Source organism: Oryx dammah, unplaced genomic scaffold (genome assembly GCF_014754425.2).
Source record: "Oryx dammah isolate SB20612 unplaced genomic scaffold, SCBI_Odam_1.1 HiC_scaffold_17, whole genome shotgun sequence".
Classification (NCBI taxonomy): domain Eukaryota; kingdom Metazoa; phylum Chordata; class Mammalia; order Artiodactyla; family Bovidae; genus Oryx; species Oryx dammah.
This window is the reverse complement of record NW_024070201.1, coordinates 32,929,842-32,935,516: the sequence shown is the minus strand read 5'-3', so window position 1 is coordinate 32,935,516 and position 5,675 is coordinate 32,929,842. Positions and strand designations below refer to the sequence as shown.

The 5,675-nt window shown below is 44.3% G+C and overlaps 1 pseudogene; it reads left to right on the top strand.

Moving 5' to 3' along the window:
* Nucleotides 1-665: 665 nt before the first annotated feature.
* Nucleotides 666-1,302, top strand: LOC120876387 (annotated as a pseudogene).
* Nucleotides 1,303-5,675: the final 4,373 nt, after the last annotated feature.

Below are 5,675 nucleotides of genomic sequence, written 5' to 3'. Positions count from 1 at the left end.
CCTTTGAGACATTGTGGACACTCAAACCAAGCAGATACAGATTCCAAACCCAGGAGTTGAAACAGTTAGGTTGGTGGGCTGACAGAAAGTAAGCTGCAGGCAAGTAACCACTTGAGAGACCGTGTAATTATTCACTAGAAATGTTTTTGTTGATTTAGTGCTTTTATGTGTCTGTCTGGGACCTGCTCTGCCATTTACTGGGTTTGTGACCTTGGGCAAATTATTCTTTCTGAAACTGAGTATCTTTACCTATGAAATGGGGATTATAGTCATCAACCATTAGGCTTGTTATGAGCATTAAATGAGCCAGTGTATGTAGAGTGTTTAGCTCTGTGCCTGACTCATAGAGTAAGTATTAGAAGAGCTAGTATTATTAACTATTAGTTAGATAATATTAACATTTCCTAAGGCTGCCATAACAAAGTACCAAAAACTTTGGGGACTTCCCTGGTGGTCCACTGCTTAACACTTCACCTTCTAATGCAGGGTGTGCGGTGATTTGATCCCTGATCGGGAGCTAAGACCCCGCATGCCTCATGGCCAAAAAACAAAAACATAAAACAGAAGCAATATTGTAACAAATTAAATAAAGACTTTAAAAATGGTCCACATCAAAAAATCTGTAATTCTGCCTTCGGCACACCACTGAAGATCCTGGTGTCGTCATGGGCCACTGCTCTGCCCAGTGTTACCGGTATTTTAAGAGCAAGCCACACCCAAAGTCTCACTTCTGCCAAGGTGTCCCTGATGCTGAGACGCATCTTTGACGTGATGCGGAAGAAGGCGAAACTGGATGAGTTCCCTCTCTGTGGCCACGTGGGGTCAGATGAGTATGAGCAGCTCTCTTCCGAAGCCCTGGAGGCTGCCTATATTTGTGCCAGCAAGTACAAAAAGTGGTGAAAAGCTGTGGCAAAGCTGGCTTTCACATCCAAATACAGCTCCACCCTTCCACATCATCCTCATCAACAAGGTGTTGTCCTGTCCTGGAGCTGACAGGCTCCAGACAGGTTTGTGCAGTGCCTCTGGAAAGCCCCAGGGCCCAGTGGCCAGGGTCCACGTTGGCCAAGTCACGATGTCCATCTGCACCAAGCTGCAGAACAAGAAGCATGTGATTGAGGCCCTCCTCAGGGCCAAGTTCAAGTTCCCTGGACGCCAGAAGATCCCCAGAAGTGGGGATCTTCAGTTTAATGTGGATAACTTTGGAAACGCGGTGGCAGAAGAGTAGTTCTTTCCCTGTGGCTGGGGGTCAGATACTCACCCAGCCGTGGTCCTCTGGACAGAGGGCAGGCCCTGTATGCATGAGAGCCTTGGGCTGTCCCCTTCTTACTCATGCATGCCTAGCAATAAAACCTACTTCCCTGCCCCCCAAATCCCCTACGAAGTACCAAAAACTTAACAGAAATGTATTGTCACAGTTCTGGAGGCTAGCAGTCAGAAATCAAGGTGTTGGCAGTGCCATGCTCTCGAGTACTCAGGGAGGGAGTGGTCCGGCTCCTCCCTTCTGGCTTTTGATGGCTGCCTGCATCCTTGGGCTTAAAGATGCATCAGTCCAGTCACGTGACTGTCTTCTCCCTGTATGGTTCACATCTTTTTCCCTCTGTGCATGTCTGTTTCTGTGTCCAAGTTCCTTTTTTTTAAATAAGGACCGCAGTCATACTGGGTTAGGACCCACCATAGTGACCTCATTTTAACCAATTACCTCTGTAATGACTATTTCCAAATGAGGTCACATTCTGAGGTTGTGGGGATTAGGACTTTTAACCATTTTTTTAAAAATTGGGGTGAAGGGGACACAATTCACCCCATGACGGTCACATTCCCGGTCATCACAGAAGAGGAATCCCCTCCCCAGCTTTTGCTCAAGAATAGAAAGTAAACCAGCTGAAATCTGAATACCTGTTCTTATGGGGGACCAACCAAAAGGCCTTTCTTTGCAGTCTCTTTCTCTGAAGCAGGCACACCGCAGGCCGCCAGCTGTGGACAGTGTTCCCTTGTATCTTTTTACCAGCCCTTGGTCCCTCTGGATTTTCAAACAAGGCCTAATTCTATTATTTCCAGTGATTTCCCCCTGGGCAGCAGTTTATTTCTGTCATCAAGTCTCTGATGAAATCTTTAGCCATGAAATATTTAGTCCAATCCCAACAAATCGTGTATAGTGTTAACATGTCACAAGCTGCCCGTGGCCTGCATTATGTGGTAATTTGGAAGCAAGAGGAGTGATAATACAGGGCTGGGCTTCTTTTGTGAGCTCGCATTAATGCTGGAGCTGGTGATGTCAATTGACAGCCCATCGATTTGGACTAATAGTGCATGGAGGGGGCAGAATTGGGGTGAGGTAGGGGATAAAGGATATTGACGGTCAGTCGCCAGGATCCCGGCAGCTTTTAATCTATTATTGCCCTCTTTTAATGCAACTTCCGTGTCAACTGCATTTACTTCCACCGGCTCTGCCCGCTGTGCTGAACTGTGAAGCCGGTGGGATGCCACCCCCAGAGTGGCCCAAAGTTCCCCAGTATTGATTCTTTGATACTCTGGGGTGTGAATTATAATTATTTCATTAAGCTCTTTAATGGGTATCAACTATGAACCTTCGCCAGCCCAGGCTGGGGTGGCCAGGGCGAGGCCCGCATCATTAATCTGTGTTCATCTCGTTGCCACCAATTGTCCTGCCCTCAACCCTATTTTTTTCCTCCTATTATCGCGTCTATGGTTTTAGTGGGAAGCAGGTCGATCTACTCTCAGAGAGGAGCTGGGAAGGGGTGTTGCTGATTTGGGGAGGCTGGAGGGGAGGCCACGGTTGAGCAGATTGCATTGTCGGCTATTCACACAGCGGAGCTAATCACTCATCAGACCTGCTCTGCCCGGCTTTAGTCTGCCTGTGCAAGGACGTGGTGCACGCCATCTTGGGACAAAGCAGCTACTGGCCTGTGTGGCTTTGAGTCTTGTTGTAGCTCAGGAAAATTACATGCCCTCACTGAAGTCGTTCATCAACCTTCCCTTCTGCCCTCAGGGAAGTTCACCTCTAGTAGAGGTATCAATAAGTAAATAGCAACAAGACACTAATGATCCTTGAAAACAGGCAAAGTACAAGAAGTTATGGCACTCCACAGGAGGGGCCTTGACTCAGGCTTGGGGGTCAGGGAAGGCTTCCTGGAGGGGTAAAAGCCTAAAGTGAACCCGAAGAATAAGTCAGAGGTAGCCACAGGAAAGAGGAAGGGCATGCTAGTCAGTGGAGCAGTATGTTGGAGAGGGCCCAGGATGAGAAAGAGCAGGTCCAAGAAAGGTGAGGACCTCATGTAGTTGAGTAAGACCATACTTCGTATGAAGTGGGGACAGGTCCCTCTCTTACCCTGGTTCTTGTCTTCTACCTGCCTGCCTGTCATTGCTGATGAAGCTCATCAGGAGCTTGCTGCTGCTGCTAAGTCGCTTCAGTCATGTCCGACTCTGTGCGACCCCACAGATGGCAGCCCACCAGGCTCCCCCGTTCCTGGGATTCTCCAGGCAAGAACACTGGAGTGGGTTGCCATTTCCTTCTCCAATGCATGAAAGTGAAAAGTAAAAGTTAAGTCGCTCAGTCGTGTCCAACTCTTAGTGACCCTATGGACTGCAGCCTACCAGGCTCCTCTGCCCATGGGATTTGCCAGTCAAGAGTACTGGAGTGGGGTGCCATTGCCTTGGAAGCTCAAATAGTCCCAGATGGTATTTCTCATCATTTTATCAGATGCTTTCTTATTTCTACCATACTTTCTTTTAGGCCAAGAGTGATTTTTATTTCAGGCCCTTATTTGGTTTATGTGGTGGTTTTAAAATATGTCTGCAGTGTTTTTTTTTTCAGGGCGGGGCATTCCTTTCATCAAGGTATGGAGTCTTAATTCTTCTCATGAATGCAGGCTGGCTATCCAGACTTCTATGGATAGAAGGTGGAGCAGGTAACTCTGAGCAACTTCCAAGTCTAGATTATTAAATTTCTGCTGCTTCCACCTGGTTCTCTGGACATTCACTGTAGACTCTTCAGCTGCCCTGTAAGAAGTCTGATCCTGAGTCCACCATGTGGAAAGATCACTATGAGAAAAGCTTGAGGAGCCCCAGGTGTTGCATGGTCCTAGTCTGGGCACCAGACATGTGAGTGAAGCGGCCTTGGAGATGACTCTGGCCCCAGCCATCAACCACTATATCTTCTTTCAGAGAGCCCCTGAGTGAGAATTGGTCAGCTGAGCCCAGTCAACCATGTGCAAAATCAATGATTGATTGTTTTAAGCTACTGTTTTAGGGTGATCTGTTATGTAGTGGTAGATAATTGGAATAGTTAAACTTGGTTAAGTTTGTGTTTAAGTCTGATTACTATAGCTCCATAGCAAGTCTTCAAATCAGGCAGTCTGAGTTCCCCAACTTTGTTCTTCTTTTTCAAGTTTGTTTTGACTCTTCTAGATCTTTTTATTTTCCATGCATATTTTAAAAATCAACTCATTTCTTTTTAAAAAATTGCCTTCTTATATTATAACTGGTATTTTAATGTTGTTGTTGTTTAGCTGCTCACTGGTCTCCAACTCTTTGCAACTCCACGGACAGTAGCCTGCCGCGCTCCTCTGTCCGTGGGGATTTCTAGGAAGACTATTGGAGCAGTTTGCCATTTCATTCTCCAGGGGATCTTGGTATTTTAATGACTAAAGTTATATCTAAACAATATTACTAAATACTAATCCATGAACAGGTTCATTTATTTAGGTCTTCTTTAATTTCTGTCAGCAATGTTTCATAGTTTAGAATGAAGAAATCTTTTGCCTTTTGTTAAATTGATTTCTGTTTACATTTTTAAATGCTATTGTAAATAGAATAGTTTCAAAATTTTCATTTTCCAATTAATTGGTTCTACTTTGCAAGAATACAGTGGAACTCAAATGTTGACCACATATTGTGTGATCTTGCTAAATTCACTTATTAATTCCAATACTGATTTTGCCGAGTTTCTTAAGCTTTCTTTTTCATAAGCAATCATGTTATCTGCAAGGAAAGATGATTTATTTCTTCCTTTCCAGTATGAAAAGTTTACTTCTTTTTCTTTCCTTATTGCTTTGGCTGAGACCACCAATAAAATGTTGAATAGAATGGTGAGAGTGGACATCTTTTGCCTTGTTTCTGATCTTAGGAGGAAAGCACTTTCACCATTACGTATGATACTAACTTTGAAGTTGTTTTTTTTTTTTTTTTTTAGTTTTCTTTTATTTTTAATTGGAGGGTAGTTACAGTGCTGTGATGGTTTCTGCCATATATCAACATGATTCAGCCATAGGGATACATATATCCCCTTTCTCTTGAGTCTCCCTCCCCATCCCTGGGTTGTCACGGAGCACCAGGTTTAGGTTCCCTGTATCATACAGCAAATTCCCACTGGCTATCTATTTTACATATGGTAATATGTATGTTTCAATGTATTCTCTCAAATCATTCCACCCTCTCCTTCACCTACCCATATCCAAAAGCCTATCCTTTATGTCTGCATTGCCTTTGCTGCCCTGCAAATAGGATCATCAGTACCATCTTTCTAGATATCATATGCATGATGTTAATATACAATATTTATCTTTCTCTTTCTGACTTACTTCACTCTGTATAATAGGCTCTAGGTTCATTCACTTCATTAGAATTGACTCAAATGTGTTTCTTTTCATAGCTAA